The following is a 17,973-nucleotide window of genomic DNA, read 5'->3' on the forward strand; positions in this document are numbered from 1 at the left end:
AAGACCATACTATATAGTAACCACACAGAATGCACACATATATATAATTAACATGGTTGAGACATTCCTCTCACAATGTACCACAACTCAATATTAGAAGAATTAATATTGGGTTATGTTCTAACTATGCACAAGTAACTATAGATGTTCATGCAGTATATCCTTTGAGCAATTTTTGTTTGCAAGTATATTGTTAAAATTAGGGAATGAAAGGAAAGAATCAAAGGACAAGGCATGAAAACAACTTTCATTAAATTTATTTTTCAGAATTTATGTATTTTAATATAAATGAGGACCATATAGTCTTGTGTGTAGATATTCATTTCAAATACTGACCTTGTAAGAAAATATCCTTATAGCTTAACAAAAACAATGAAGTGTTGGTGATCATGGTAGAAACAATTTTACACTTTCAATGAAGAAATCAGAGAAGTATTTGCTGGTATGTTTCTCATATAGATGCCTCGTTTTGAGTTGGGTTCGTGGGCAAACATATGCTTATTGTTTGGTTTCTTTGAATGTGTTGAGATACATTAGTTTCTATTCTTGCATGGTGAGAATAACTTAAGGGGTAAAAAAAGTGAGCTATTGGAGTGTCACTATTGTAGTATAATACTCTATACACTAGTATAAGCAATGAATGTATTATCTTAAAGTAGCCATGTTCTAATTGCTTTAAATAATTTATATACTACCAAGATAATTCAACATTAGAGTTTCTTTGATGTAACAACAGATCACACTTTCTGCCAAAGGTCAAGTGGCAAATATTTCTCCAATGAAAAATCCACCTGTCAGTTCTCCAATGGAAAACAAAACAAAACAAATACACTAAGGTTCATACATCGCATGATAATTTGTGAGTTGTGATTAAAGGAAAATGTGTCTATAACCTGAAACCCGTTGCAAAATAGATAGTTGGATTCTTATTTTTTTCAGTTAGCATTTAACCTACTCCTGCTTTTTTGTTTTTCAAAAACATGTTCAGTTTTAGGAATATTTATATGTGACCATAAATTAGATGAAAAGGCTAAGTGTGGACATATTTAAACACTTGGAGACATTCTAATAGAGTCAGATTGATGGTTAGTAAAATGCTATTATTTAAACATTTAACGTCCAGGTAAAAATATTTAATATTGGGTATTTAGGAAAAATGACAGCTTCTTCCCTTTAAAAAATTATCTATATCTGTGTTATTAAATAGGTGTGTATTATGTACAGCCTGCATATAGTTTGCAAAAGGTCCACTCCTAACATGTGTTAGACTTAAATATTCCTTTCAATTACATTTTAGAATAATTACTGAGTTTTGCCCTCCCCACTTCAAAATTTGTTTAAAAAAGGAAAACTAAACTTGGCGTTGCCTAATGGAACATGTATCCTTAAACGTGAGAAAAAGTCTGAAATGTTCCAGTGCCTTAGTGTAGTGATAGCGCTCTGAATATAGTATATGCTCAATAAATGCCTCTCTAATAAGTGAATACAACTGTGGTTGCACCAGTGAAACAATTTTCAGAATAATCCAATCTCATGAAAATCAGGACAGAATCCCTTCTATTTATTTATTTATTTTTTTTTTTGACAAATCTTATTTTATTCAGATAGCAGTCTGATCACACATGGTCCAACAACACTCAATAAATCAAATATAACCAGATGTTAAAGATTGGTCTTCAAACATCATAGCCAATGATGCCGTGCTTGCCTATGATCTCTCCAACATAAAACCACATCAACACCTCAGTGGCCACCACACCATTCAGCACAGCTTCCTTAACTGTGAGCTGTTTGAAGCTACCAGTCTGAGCACTATTGACTATTTTTTTCAGGCTCTGAATAGCTCTAGGGATCTCAGCAGGGGTGGGAGGAACCAGCTCAACCTTGGTGTAGTACCAAAATGTGGCCAATCGAGGCTTCAAGTAAGTCACAGCAGCATTCACCAGAGCCGGGGTCTTCTCCACAAGGTTACGGACAAATTGGGCCATGGGATGCGAAGTCAATCCTTTCTATTTATTTGTATATCATTGCTCACCTTTTTCTTATGACCGTTCTCTATGCATGAACACTTGTCAGTAATTTGCTATTATGCCTACTGTGCACCCAGTACGACTAGAAGTGTGTGCCTACAGCCACATTTCCCAAACAGGGTCCTGTGAAACATTATTATTCTGAAAGATATTGGAAGGTATTCTGAGGGAAAAAATCAAAGAGTCAAATAAATGTGAGAAAGATGCTATGTGAAACAATGGAAATTAGATTTCTTGTGTATAACAGATGTGAGGGCATTTAAAAGACTAATGTACATAGTGCATACTTAAGAAGGGCACACAGCTGACATCATCTCACAGAAGTATTTAATCAACATTTTTCAGGAAATACTTAATAATGTAATATGACCGAATTTCACAGATGTGCTCAATCTGGCTGCAGCCAGATTGAATAAACCAATTTTGACTATCTCTTCCTATATTCCATTTTCAGTGACATCGTTTTCTTAGCTTGAAATCAGTTGTGGCAGGAGTATTTGCACCATGCAAATCAGCAAACGCTATAAATCAGGGCTTCCCCCCTCTTTTTTGAGACTGGTTGTTGAACATTGACCAGCACACCATTGCCTAATTTTGTCTCTGAATCCATTTTTGTAGGTAAGCTGTGCACTAAGAGGTCAATAAGTTCAGAGGTTTTCTATTCATCAAACTGTCTAAAGTACAAAACTATTTAAAGCAAATTGTGAACATTAAACATAAAAGAAAGGGATAGCAATAAAAAATATTGGACGCTCTTAATTTTTCTTTAAAGATTTAGCAGTTATCTCAAGATTTCATATAGTTTATGTTTCTGATTTCTTTAAATTACCTGGATAAACATCTATGTTTATTCATTTATCCCTTTTCTATCAAAATATTTACATGCTCTGGTATGTAATTGTCTAATCATATTTAAGTGAGTTCTCAACATGAAAGCTCTGAAAATTGCCAGACATCCTTTAAAAGTGTCTCTAGCTCAGACCCACATCGTGACCTTTGAGTTTGTATAATGCTGAGATGAAGCATCTTTAAGCAATATATACATTTTATTGCATGTCATGTAATTTAAGGCATTTTATCAGACATGTTTACCTGCCTGACATCTTGGGTGAGATTTTTAGGAGAACAACAAAAATGGAAAATCTATGAGCAGACAATTTGAAAAACACATTTTTAAGTGATAAATCAATTAATTCCCAACTAATCTTTTACCTACTAAATTTCTGTGAATAAGTTAATAGGTAAAATCTGTAAATATAGGTGGAGTATAAGTATAGATATTGGCGAAATAAAAGACTTAAAATCATGAATGGATTCTTCGTTGGCCTTATTGCTTGAAACCATGAGTTTTGTGGTGACATGTTTGGAAGGGTCTCTGGAATCTACTTTTGGACAGTACGTGAGATGATTTCTATTATGGTTCTAATTTACCTTCCCAAACCCGTGAACCCAAAGCACTAGGCACTTCAGTTTACAGAGCCCTCAAATTAATCCGAGTGTCTATTTTGAGCCAAGTTTTGTGTTATTTATTAGAAATTAAAGCATAACTAATACATGGTTTGTGTCGTTGTGGAGCCTACAGTCAAATGTGAGAAGAAAGCAGCTGAAATGTGTTATCACGAGAGAAAATTTTCTGAATATAACTGTGTCACTTTAAGTCAAATATATATATTCATATATATAATTTATTATATATACACATTATATATATATATATATAATATATATATATATTTTTTAACTCCCAGAATTCTTCTGGTTTAATCCCAGAATCTCATGTACTTTTTGGATTCTACTCTCATCACATAATAGGTGTTGGTACATCACAGAGAGCTCCATATTCACAAAACATTAATGAGTAGTGCAGCCAAGATGGCAATGATACGATCCTTAATATAGTCTTGAGTAAAGAGTCAGTACAGGTTACGTTCCAGAATCTTGCTGTTCATCCTGTTTCTAAACATAAGGAAGTATTTCACATAAAGTCGAGATTCTCAGAGGATACTTCACTATTAAAGATAAATACGAGCAATTCTAAACCCAATAGAAATTCTCACAGACATTCAGCTTAGATAATATTGTATGGCTGCATGTTTATGTATGAAATATGTGTTTGAATACTCATTGGATAAGATGTTTTTTGTATTTGGAAAAAAATCATCTGGACATACTAACGTTATACTTCTGAAAACTCTAAAGCCAATATAAAGTTGTAAAAGGCTTTACTTTTCATTATATCAACCACACTGGAAATTCATATACAATTTTATCACTGGAAGATTTTCTTCTCTGTGCCACAAAACCTGGAACTCTTCTTTCTTTCAAACAACACCTCCCAAATTTGAAAACATATTACTGCAAAATATTTATATATGAAAGGTTTTTAAATGAATTATTGAATGTCAGATATTTAATAAAAATACTTTTGCTATTTGATAGATAAATTTATAAGTACTATTCTCTTTCAATTTTAGATAAAATAATTTTATATATTTTTAAAGAACATATCTCTGCTCTTGATAACAAATAGTGTTTTCTTTTTTCAAAGAATTTCTACCTAGAAAATTTAATTCATCCTTCTGGGCCTAGTTCAACTATTCTCTTTTGTACGTATCTTCTCATTGAACTGTCTTTCCGCCTTATATATACTCACCTGCTCTTCACTTCTGTTCCACTTATATTTTTACTAAGGTAGGAACAAATAATAATAAATAGGTGGCAAAGGGAAAATTTTAAAATATATACAGAGATCCTTACATTGGGATGCTGTAGTAATTGAGTCTAAAACTCAGCTCTGAACTTTGAACCACTTTTTAAAAAATGCTGTGTTTGAACCTTAAAAAATGCAAAATAGAAACAATCTCCCTCCGTTCTGAAAGGGGAAATGACCTTCTTGCTCCTGTCCATTCTTTTATCTGAGCAATGAGGGGTGAATGTGTTTGTAAAAAGCCACGTTTAGGCTCTATATTGCCCGGCTTTCCAAAAATTATTATTTGTTTTCACTAACATAAGATCACCCAAAGCAATTTCCTTTAATTAGCGTGTCATAACCTTCCTATTTTTGTTGAGTATCAAATCCATTTGACTTAGTGTCTCTGTGTGTATGCAGACCCCCTAATGTTCACATGTGTTAAAATAAGCAACCCTCAATACTTTGTTTTTACAGATGGATGCCAACTATTGTGCTTGCTACATGACTTTGTTTCCTCTTTTGTCTTCTTTTCTTTCTCAAATGATTGAATCCATCTTCATTTACTTCCACCAGGCTGTTCAATTTTGCTTCCATTAAAAAGAGGCTCAATCCTTTAAATTTCTTTTTTTCTTTGAGGGCCACATCCATGGACCTAAAATATGTTTCTTTTTAATTCATATTTATTATCATATATTTTATAAAAATCATATCAGTTAATAATACATGTTGAGTATTATTTATAGGATATTATTTATTGCTTTTAGTTATTTAATATAGAAATAGTTATATTAATACTCAGTATTAAGAATATTTCTATGTGATAGTTCTTCTATTACTTTATATGTATATATACACATATCAATATGTATGGTGTGATGGTTCTTCTATTGCTATATATATTGCTCTATATACATGATCAAATATACATAGTTTGCTATATATATTGTCAAATATATTTGGTCAAATATATATAGTTTGACTGTATATAGTTATATTTATTCATATATCCTATATATGAATGTATAAATATAGAATATATTTATTCATATATATCCTATATATAAGAATATATAAAATTATATATAAGCCGAATATATATAAAAGTAACATATATATTTTGCTATATATTTGAATATATAAACGTATTTGAATATATATGTATTTGAATATATAAATTTATCTATGCAAAATAACAAATAAAACATATATAGTCAAATGTGCATGTATGTAAGAATAACATTTCTATGTGATGGTTATTCTCTTGCTGTCTATCTATCTATCTAGTCAAATGTATCTGATCATGATATATATGTTTGAAGGCAGATAGGTTCTCTAGTTTTATATCAGTTAAGCAGTTAACTTTAGTAACTCTTTGAGAGTAACTCTTCAAGTGAAACTTCGAAAGAGTCACAGCTCATAGTAGTATAAGGGTTTCTCCTTGAATTTTGCAGTGCTCCTCCCTATTCTTTGGGATAAAGGATTGGAGAGGGTGATTATTTCTGCCTCTTCTCCTCCTCCTTTAAATGAATTATTATCTTTTTACTCCATCATTCCAGGACTCAGGGTGTACTTTTTGAGAACACACCTAAAAGTTGTTTTGTTTTACCAGCTCTTTTTTAAAAACCACAAATCATCCAGAAAGCTGTTGCTCCTCTTTCATCCTGTAATGAACCTGGGGAGTAACCTGGGGATATTGTTAATATTCAATTAAGATTCAGGCATCTGGGGTGGAGTCTGAGAATCTGCATTTCCAATAAGACCCCAGGAGGTGATGATGAGGCTGGTCTATTGGTTGCAGTGAGAATGTGAGAGTTAGAAGACTTTGCTTCAGGTGTTTGCTTTGCCCCAATTCTGATCTTAACCTAGAGGCTTAACCTCCCTGATCCTGTTCCTTACCTACAAAATGGCTGGAATCATGTTTCTTCTGCCTACCCATAGAATTGTTCTGTGCTTCAAATTACATTAAGGAGGAAAGCGCTTCATAACAAGAGAATAGAAGAGAAGGTGTTCAGCAGGATATCTACCCTTATTTCTTGAAGAGTATATTTTATACCAATAAACTAATTTCTTTTAGAGTTTGCCAAGTTAGCTTAAATTGATGACCCTGTTTTAAGATTATCTTCAGTAGTGCTTTATCCTCTTCTACTCTCCTCTTTTTGTTCATTTATTCATTCATCACAAGCTTATTGTGTAGCTACTGTGCACAATACATTGTGCCAGCTGCTGTTGATGCAGTTGACTCTTTCCATTTACTTCTACTTTTTCTCATTCTCTCAAATCTTTGATTTATTGATTTCACTCTGTGCTCCATGTCTCCTGTATCTTTTACTTCTGCCTTCAGTGGAATGTTGGAATCACTAATTTGAAGGTTGCATTCATCTCTTTGAATCAATTGTATTTAATTCCACAAATATTTACTGATTCCCCATTATATGGCAGAGTCTCTGGAAAAAGAATACAGAACTGAAGAACAGTTTTTTTTTTTAAGAAAAAAAAAGTTTATATCCTATTTGGGAAATACGATTTTTAATAATTTTTCAATGAACTGTAGTACCAGGCAGGAGATTGTTGGTGTCATAAGAAACACTTTAAAGGAGGAAATCACAGCTGACTTGAAGGGTTTGAAAAAGACTCCTTAAAAGATGACTAAATTGTGACAGAAATAGACGAGAGGAAGAAGAGGATAGATATTACAGGTGGAATAAATTACACCTTCCCCTCTCTTTGCTTTCGTTCATGGTTAGTGACTTGGGAAATGGTCTGGTGTAGGCAAAAAGGTCTTAAAACTATATGAGGGAAAGCTGGAAGCTCTCACTGGAGTCACACTGTGATAGCCTTGGATGCTGGCTATGGGAGTCTGTACTTAATTTGGGGGGCATTAAGAAGTCTTTGAAAGTTAATGTTACTGTTGACCTTCCTGCCATGCATTCAAAGTCAACCTTTAATTCAACTCTGTGGAATTTAAATGTAAGTCAACTGTCGGGGTCTGGGTTCGTACAGAGCAGATTGGCAACCTCCAGGTAGTCTTTTGCCAATTTTCATCAAGGCAGCATATCATAATGGACACAGTATAATGGACTGCATGAGGACGCCTGGCTGCTGGACCTGGTTCAGTAACTTGCTAGCCTTTTGACCTTAGAGAAGGCATTCATCTCTCTGAGTCTTCGGTTCTTTCTTATAATGATGGGAATAATAAACTCTGCCTATTTTCAAAGTTTATGATGAGAGATAAATATGAAATAAAAATAAATTTTGGAAATGTAAACTCATTTTCATATAGCTCATACGAGTATAAGGGTTTCTCCTTGAATTTTGCAGTGCTCCTTCCTATTCTTTAGGATAAAAGATTGGAGAAGGTGATTCTTTCTGCCTCTTCTCCTCCTCCTTTAAATGAATTATCTTTTTACTGCATCATTCCAGGACTCAGAGCGTGCTTTTTGAGAACACACCTAAAAGTTGTTTTGTTTTACCAGCTCTTCTTCAAAACCCCCAAATCATCCAGAAAGCTGTTGCTCCTCTTTTATCCTGTAATGAATTTTTATTCATGTGCAGGTTATATTAATTGTCATTCTGACCTTAGCTTCAATATCACCACTTGAGATATCCCCCACCACTGGGCACAGCTGCTTTGTATCCCTCATGGAATCTCTCACCATCTTTTTATTTTCTTTATAGAATTGCCTTCTTCACTTCTTTGCTTGTATATTACATGTGTCTTTGGCCAATAAGATTTTATTAGTTCATTATGTGGCAGACACTGTCACAGGAACTGGGAAAATGTAAGTGGGTGTGCCCTTAAAGAGACAGACACATAAATATTGATGCTAATAATGATCTATTTACATATGTGTATAAATGTCAGTCAGTAAAAAGTGCTATAAAGAAAAATAAAACAAGCTGAAGGATTAGAGACTGGCAGTTATTATGCCTTTTGTTTTGTTTTGTTTTGTTTTTGTCAGAGGTTCAGGGCATGGTTCCCTGATTAGATGCTATTTACTCAAAGACCAAGAGGAAGTAAGAGAGGGTACCAAGCCTGTACCTAGAGAGAAAGTGGTTTGAGCAGAGGGAATTGTGAGTGCAAAAGCTTTAAGGTGGAGGCACGCTTGGTATGTTGAAAGACAAGGTAGGAGGCCAGTGTGGCTAGAGTGCAGTGAGCCAGGGGACAGTAGCAGGCAGTGAGACCAGAGGGTTATAGGACAGGGCCTGGGAACCATCAAATAAGCTTTGGAGTTCCTGACAGGATCTGAGATCTTACTCTGTGTGACACAGGGAGCCTCTTGGGAGGCGTTGGACAGAAGAATGGTATCATCCCACTCAAGTGACTTCGACTGCCATGTGGTGATGAGGATATTAGGTGGCTAGGGTCAAAGAAGGGAGAACCAGCATTATGTTGGAATGGGCTTCTACCAACTCAGCAGAAGCCATTGTGTGCATCTCTTCCTGAACCATGCCCTCATGTCACTTGAAGTTAGCCATGGTGAAAGTGATTCCATATGGAAATCTGAAATACTATAGAGGATTACTTCTTCCTCCCTTGTCCCTTCCCCGTCTTGTCTTTCCTGCATTTCTTCCTTTCTTCTTCTTCCTCCTCCTCCCATTCCTTCTTTTCTTTTGGTTTTACAACATTATACATACTTATTTATTATTTATAAACAAAGTTGTTGATAAACATTTACCAGCACATGTCTGAAGAGACCCTTAGAAGTTTATTACAACAGTTTATATAAAAGATGGTGGTGGCTTAGACTAGCATGGTAACAAAGGAGGTGATAGGAAGTGGTGAGATTCTCCAAGGAATCTCAAACATTGACAGGTGTTACTGAATGACAAAGAAAATGGCTGAGAAAACATTTCTCAACAAAATAGTAGAGGAAATAATAAGTCAAGCCTGGCTCCCAGGTTCTCACCTTAGTATCTAACAGAATAGTTACCGTGGACTAAGATGGAAATGGCTTCGATAAATGAGCAGTTTGGGAAATGAGTAATAAAAATCTGATTTCAGACATATAAAGATTGACATATTAAAGTGTAACCAAGTGGAGATACTGAGGTAGAAAGTTGGATATATGAGCTTAGTACTCAGGAAAGGAGTCTGGATTGGAGATATCAATTCGGAAATATCCACAAAGAGAATAATATGATTCTGTTCTCCCTAATTTCAATGGGGGCTGATTGCATATTAGAACAGAGAGGCAATGCCACCGCATTTCCACTGCATCTTTTGGAGACTGCTGAGTCAGGTGTTTTTTGATGCTTTTTATAATTTTAATATAATTACAGCAACCAAATGAAAGTTGCCATGCATTGATTGAACCCTTACTTTTTCTTCAATTCAGTTTCATATTTATGCTTCTTGCCTCCTGGAACCAATCAGCTACAGCATCACTTCTCAAAATGTAGTCTCAGTATTGCCCACAGCAGATTAAATGGGCGCATTGTAAAATGTAGATTTCTGCATTCAAGTGTCAGACCTATTAAACCTTAATATTAGTCCAGGGACCTGAAAATATCCATTTTAACAAATACTCATTGTCTTTACTATGTAAATAACAATTTGACCTCTCCTGTTGTAATGTTTAAATATAAAGTTTAATATCTTTTCTATCCTTTTGTAAGGATTGCCATGGCAAAAAACAATTTATTGATTGTTTATATCATTTATATATTTAAACCTGCCTACACATATTCTAGGTTGTTCGGGTTAAAATAGATTTAATTTCAGTCATATAGATTTCAATCTTAGTTAAATAGCAAAACCAAATTTAATCATCCTTTTTTTTTTTTTTTTTTTAAAGAAAAGTGGAATTTTCGGGCGTACTGTAACTTAAGATACACTGTTCAAAACAGGAAACCTGAGTTTTCATCTGTAGGTATTGAATTGCTATGGTAATTTAAATAGCAAATATTTCTGATTTTCTCATGTTTTGGGTGACAGAGTCGAGTTCCTTTTCCCAGCTCTCGTGATGGGATCAGAAAAGTAATTGTGACCAAGTGTGCCTGGGGCCAGAGTATTTAATTTCCAGCGTTCCTTCATCTTACTTGCATCTTTCTCCACATTTGAGATGGAAGTTGCCGTTATCTTGCTTAGCTAAGATGCTACGGTCAGCAAAGCTTCCCTGCTAACCTGTAATGAACGTTTAATGTGAGGGAGAAATACTTCTTTGTGATTTTAAACTGGTTGGTACTCCAGCATCATCTAAAGCATCCTGACTGATCGTGACTTTCTCTAGCAAAAATGAACTACTCTAACCTGACTTATCTCCTATTTAACATGCTGAGAGTGGGAATTGATCTAAGGTAATTCATTGCCTCAACAAATTAGGGATTTTTTGGTCAATATTTTGACCTTTGACAAATGAGAGATAGGTAGGAGGTAAATGTCTCTTCTCTTACAAATTTGCTACTAATTAGGTTGTTTCAAAAACAAAAACACCAAGAAACAAATGTTACTGATCAATTTCTGCAAAGGTACAAACTTTTATTAACAATCAGGTACAAAATCAAATAGCTTGTTCTAAATAATCTAGAGGGAGTCTCTGTTCCTTGTCTTTTTAGGCATGCCATCCAGCGCTTTGTAGAAAAAGTTCACCGCAGAGCGAATGCAACTGTATTCTGGTAGCAGGAGCAATGAGCCTTCTAGTAGTAGCAGGTGAAGGACCCTCCTTCTGTGTCCAGGAGTGGGTACCAATTCAAATGGATTTTAGATGGAAGGTACCACTTCAAAGATGTGAGACTTGCAACCTTTTCCTGGGATTATTTTACTTTGTTCCCACAATGGGGAGATTACCCAGTGTTTCTTGCCAATCACATATCTTGATCATCATTTGTCTCATCAGTGAAAAGTTATTTGTAACGTGTCTTGTAAATTACCAAGCTCCCATGTGTAGTTTCACAGTGCAGTATTGGGAGACTTGACGCATTTGCCAAAGGTGCCCCTAGAGGATAAACTACTGATTAGGAAATGGCAAATCTTAACCAATGTAGAGAGTGGATCTCTGATTAGATTTCTTTAAATTTTGGCTAACTCGTAGTGTGTACATTAAAGAAAAAAAACAAGGTACTGTGAAATCTCTCTACAGGAGCATTTAAAAGTAAAGTATAGGCACTAACAGAATTAATTATGGATTTTTGTTTATTTTCCCCTATGTTCTACTAGGACTACAAAAACCATAAAACTGACCAGAATCTTACATTATTGTATTCAACAAATGTCAATGTATGCTTGATGAAGTAATGTGGTGCTTGATTTTTAAAAATTTACTCTAGACTTTGTTATCAATATTTGACTAGTTTACTTCAATATTAAACAGATCAATAACCATTTGTTATTTAAACAAATGTTTAACCACAAACATCACATATATGTATATGGATGTGTGTGTCTGTGTATGTATTTATAATTGAACTGCTTATATATCACGTAGTGTTTTAAACAAAAAAATAGATAATAGCATCTTAAAATTAAATCTTAAGACATGGGGTTATAAGTTTCAATTTTGCTTTTCTTTCTGCATATTCATAGTCTGTAGAGGAGGCTAGACTTCCCTAATGTTTTAGTTTCCAAATATTTTGCCAAGTATGAATGAACTAGGTCAATGAAGGAAAACATTCTTTCTGCAGCCTACATTAATATTCTACTGTTTGAAAAACTGGACTAACCCATCAATCATTTTGTTAATATTTGTAGCTTCTCACAGAGTTGGAATATAACTTGTAAAACCTCATAAGTAAACATAGGTTTTTCAAATCTTTACCTAATTTTAAATTCTTTTAGTTACTGTTGTGAATAAAGAATTTCTGGATGGCTAATACCAGCTAATAAGATTAGTAAGGAATGAATTGTAAATAGAGCATATAAAATTACTTATTTTCAAACACTTCTTAAAAACTTGAAATAGTCTCTCTAGTATTATAATTTTATACATTTGACTTTTTATGATATATTTAATGGCAACGATTAAAATAGAACTGTTTTTTAAAAGTAGCATTTTACTAATAGCCCCATGACTGAAAAAAAGTTCATAAATTTATAGATATTAAACAAATTGAATGGTGATTTTTTTCTTTTCACTTTTGTCTCTAAAATATTTTCGGTATTTTGTAAATAGCAATAAAAATAGCAACAGTAAAAATTGACTTCATGGAAACTTAACTGTGACTGGACCTCTTTTAATATTTTTATTAATTTTGCCTCCTGTGAATTTTGATGTTTGGAAGTTATATATTTCCAAACTTAGAAAACAGACCTACAATAAATTAGATTGATTATTCCTAGTGAAGCACTTTACTAATATGACTAATATGATTAATATTATTGTGTAGTAGTTATTAGGGAGCCTAAGAGGAAGAATATAGGGAGGATGGTTTCAACTGACAGGTTTTAAAGTAAAATGTTTAAGCATTTTAGACATTCCATTTTAATAAGTATGTTTTAATTTTAATTTTTTAAAGAATAAACATGAAATGAATGATTTGGATGTAGGTTAGTTTATGGAAATTTTTGATGATGACTATATATTGATTACTTTTCATTTCAGGTTATTGATTATTAAAATGGCACTGTAAAGAGATAGCTCCAAAATAACAGTAAGTCTTAATTATTTGAAAGACATATTGTTTTAATATTGCACTATAACATACCATACCATATTTGGTGATTTTTTTTTTCTCCATTCCAGTTTTGTATGCGACTATGGGGCATAGAATGTGAGTAGCACCCCTAGAACTCAAAGTATATTTTTATGTGAAGCTGACATGTTTTTAACTTGACTCTGCCAGTTAATAATTTTTGGATTTGGCAAGCTTCAGTACAGTCATATTTTTGAGAAAAGCCAACAAAAGTATTTCTCTTCTAATTCGATGTCCTTTTTTCTCTTAAAGAGATTTTTGTGTGCAAATGCTTATAAATTTATTATTATAGTAACACTAATATTTTATTTCTTTCTACTGTGCTAAAAATAATTAACGTTTATGATACATTTAAACTTTTGTCAGTCAGAAGATCTAGTTATTAAACTAAATGAAATAGGTATAACAATACCTTCTTTACTGGAGTTAGATTATCTCTGCAACTAATACACACTTACATCAGATGTTATATAGTACCATTGCTACCTCAAAACCATGCATCCTAATATGTTTATTATTTATAATAAAAATTTTATATCAGTCATACATTTTCTTCTGAAATGCATACATATCATATGCAATGGACTGGTGGAAATACTGTACTATTTCTCATTACTTATTAGAATAATTTAAAATATTGGTTTTGGCTAAACGACTAATCAGTATTTTAGTGGAACAGATTTACAACCTTTCTTGACAGTAAAATATACTTGTTGTGTATAACATTTCTTATCCAAAGACAGTTGACACAGTAGTAAACTTAATAATCACCTCCAGAAATAAAACATGGAAAAATAACATTAAATTAAAAACAACTGGCAACTTTAGATATACATGTATGCATGTGTATATGTTAATATGTGTATGTTACACACACAGAGTTTATACAGGCATATAATAATATACCATTATGTATTATATATATATTACACAGACATATAATATATATTTAAATAAATTATATAAGTATATGTAAGTAAATTATATAAATACATATAAATATGTAAACATAATTATATAGATATATAATTATAAAGGCAGTCGATTCTAAAACTCAAAGCAGACACATATAAAGAGAAAGTTACTAATCATTTCCTCCTCTCATCCCGAGGCAGCCAATATCAGAGTGTGGTGTGTTTCTCTACCTCACTCATAAGCTTCTCCAAGCTCAGAAATCATAGATGCATATTTGTACATCTCTTTTGCTAGAAAAAGGGATGTGATTTTGTTTATGTGGTTTGTTTTTATAGAGAAACTGTCAAACATATTGCTCTTCATTTTGTTTTGTATAGATACCCCTTCAAATTAATATACAGAATATTCCATATTAAGGCATACTATTTTTAATTTAAGGAAATAAAAATCTGGATATTCATTGTCTTTTTTCTATCATAGCCATAGTAAAAAGTACCAATATTATCATGGACTGCAAATCTCAGGGATATTTTAACTCCAGATCTGATAACCACATGAAAATGACTTTGATGTCTATGGGAAAGCAGGAAACCAAGATTTACAAAGTGAGTTGCAATTTGGTAGACAATGTTCTTTTACTAATCTATTTGTTATCTAGTGCTATCTCTCTCCAAAAATACCTGATCCCCATGGTAGAATACATGCTTCACTATGATATCATGGTTGTACTTTTCAGACACCATATTTGGTGAAAAAAATCACATTATAAAACCATATGTCAGTAGAAAGGAATGAGTTAGGGAATAGATTTGTTAAGCTCCTACCAATGATATAAAGGCGGACGCAGGATTTTCTTTAGATTGACTAGGTATGACGAAGAGAGCAAAAGTAAGTTAAGCCATGGATTAATCCAAGTGAATACAATTCAAGGAAAATAAACAGGATATAATCATATTTAAGAATAAATAATATTCCTTAATGAAAACATTATAGCAATTTTGTTTAGAATGGCATAGGTCATCAGAAAGCTATATGTATGTATTATGATATATATTGTATACACTCAATCTATTACATATTTAACATGTATTACACACATATTAATATTATGTCGATTATATACTCACATTTCACATAGTATACTGATATAGTATACCTACCATACTGTTAGGTGCATCTGACTTCTTCCCTCTTAAATTTTGCATGCACAGACTATATTTCCTGTACAAAATTTAAATCCTAAGAATAATGTAGCAAAGGTAGATCATGCTTTTGAGAAGCTTTTTAAATTAACAAGTGTTTAAATGTCTTTGTATATATGTCTGTTATGTGTATGGTTGTGTGTGTGTGTGTGTGTGGTTAGCATTGAGCCTAAGTTCCAAGCAAACAGTGTGGATCAGGCAGATTTAGTTCAGCTGAAACTTAAGGAGAAAATTGGCAAGAATGATTCAATTCAATCTATCAACATTGATTAAATGCTTACTATACACCAGGTACTCTTCTAAAGGTTCAGGTTATAGTAGTGAACACAAAAAGTCCCAAGCAAACACAGCTCTTACATTCTATAGGTGGTGCTGGGGGCACATGGAGAGGAGGGGGAAGACATTAAGCCAAAAACCAAACAAATAGAAAACATCATACTGTTTTTGAGTGTCAAATAGTGTGAAGAAAAATAAAGTTGGTTGGGTGGCTATGGGGAGTGTTTCATGTATTTTTGGTTGCAGATGATTTTTTGGAGTTGGTAGCATCTGAGAAGAGACCTGCAAGAAGTGAAGAAGTATGCTACCATGCATACCCTGGGAGAGGGCACCCCGAGGCAGGGGGAAGAGCCAGTCGGGTTTTCAAGGAGAGCAGAGTGAGGCATATTTGAGCTATACCAGAGACAATAAGATGGTGAAGTAAGGCCATGAAAGACCTTGTTGGCCATATCAACAATATTGGCTTGCTTTTCCTAAGTCAGTTGGGCCCTTGGAGGCTTTTGATCAATGAGGTCTCAGTTTATATCATATATAAGTGAATCTGTATATTTTAAGAGTTCAATCTGTGGCAGGGCGCAATGGCTCATGCCTGTTATCCTAGCACTTTGCAAGGCGGAGGAGGGCGGATCATGAGGTCAAGAGATTGAGATCATCCTGGCCAACATGGCAAAACCCCATCTCTCCTGAAAATACAAAAATTAGCCACGCTTGGTGGCCCACGCCTGTTATCTCAGTTACTTGGGAGACTGAGGCAGGAAAATCGCTTGAACCTGGGAGGTGGAGGTTGCAGTGAGCCGAGATCACGCCACTGCACTCCAGCCTGGTGACAGAACGAGACTGTGTCTAAAAAAAATTAATCAATAAATAAAAGAGTTCACTCTGCTACATGAAAACTAGCCTACGAGAAGCTGGGAAATTGGTTCAGCGCTTATGGCAGTACTTTGGAAGAGTGAACTTGTAGACACTAGGCGCTTCAAAACAGAATATTAATAACATAATATTTGATCTGTAATTTATCTGATTCTCACAACAGAATAGAATAGTATGTGTAGAGCCTTTAAAGCAATACTAGCATACAGTAAGTTCCATGGAAATTCTAACTGTTAACTTTGTCCTCTTTGTCATCATAATCACCATCATCATTATCCAAATGCTTAATAGACGTTCTTGGGAAAAAGGTAGTCTTCTCAAATGATGTTACAAATATGGTGGGCGCCTGTAGTCCCAGCTACTGGGGAGGCTGAGGCAGGAGAATGGCGTGAACCTGAGAGGTGGAGCTTGCAATGAGCCGAGATCGTGCCACTGCACTCCAGCCTGGGTGACAGAGCAAGACTCTGTCTCAAAACACAAAAAAGAATTTTATGTGTAACATCCAATGCTTTTTTCATCCTTAAGTTATTGCATGAGTTATAATTAAACCTAATTTTAAAAAAAACAACTAAACTAAATTGGCGTTATTTCTATTTACATCTTAAAAATTAAATCCTAATCAAACTTTCCTCTTCATTTATATGAAAATTTTGTCTCCAAATGTGTACATTTATTTTCAGCTGACTTTTCCCAGTCCATTACTCATAGATAGAAATGTCTTCTGTGTACTATTGTTTTTATATGATTTTTTCTGTGCTTAGCCCTAGTTGATATACACACATATACACAACCATGTACAATATTCACTGTACTCTTTGAAATTCATGGCTTAGCACATGAAAAGTAGCATATTAGACTTTAAAATAATACAAATATATTTGGTTATGCTTGAAAAAATAAACTTTTTGCAAAAAATATCACTGGCTGCACATACACATATTCATATAAAATAATGCCTATCAATAAAAACTCATATAGGCAATTATACAATAATTGTTTGTTTGGAAGTAAATAGTATCAGAAAATTAGAAAATAGTTCTTGTGTAAGTTATTCTTCTACTAATTTGTTCTTAGTTTCCTGAGGACTGCTTTCTTAAAAACAGATTTACATGGTATGCAAGTCAGTTTTGTGTAGCGTTTTTGTTTTGTGGTTATTATTGTTTTGTTTGTTTTATGTGTGTATTTTAAAAAGTCTGGCAGAGTGATAAATGGTGCTAGTTTTAACGAGCTTCAAACACTGATTGGTATTTTTAAACATACACCTTTGATACATAACAAAACAAATAAAAACAGAACGTTACGTCAAATGGAGAAAGTAGTACAGATAAAATGTTCTAGTTTTCTGATCTATGCCTGGCAA

General features: G+C 33.6%; 1 protein-coding gene and 1 pseudogene across 18 annotated transcripts in view; one reads left to right on the top strand and one right to left on the bottom strand.

Annotated features, from left to right (window-relative positions):
* Positions 1–17,973, top strand: part of LOC105483467 (uncharacterized) — a 573,731-nt gene that overhangs the window by 238,102 nt on the left and 317,656 nt on the right. For 8 of the 18 annotated variants that reach the window (XR_011622692.1, XR_011622689.1, XR_011622700.1 and 5 more), the window contains one exon: positions 13,260–13,308. The exons of the other annotated variants lie outside the window; for them this stretch is intronic. The gene's annotated coding sequence lies outside the window, so the exon portion shown is untranslated. The remainder of the gene's footprint in view (positions 1–13,259; positions 13,309–17,973) is intronic. 18 annotated transcript variants of the gene reach the window in all.
* Positions 1,644–1,988, bottom strand: LOC105483469 (ATP synthase subunit g, mitochondrial pseudogene; annotated as a pseudogene).

The sequence above is a fragment of the Macaca nemestrina genome, chromosome 4 (assembly GCF_043159975.1).
Source record: "Macaca nemestrina isolate mMacNem1 chromosome 4, mMacNem.hap1, whole genome shotgun sequence".
NCBI lineage: Eukaryota > Metazoa > Chordata > Mammalia > Primates > Cercopithecidae > Macaca > Macaca nemestrina.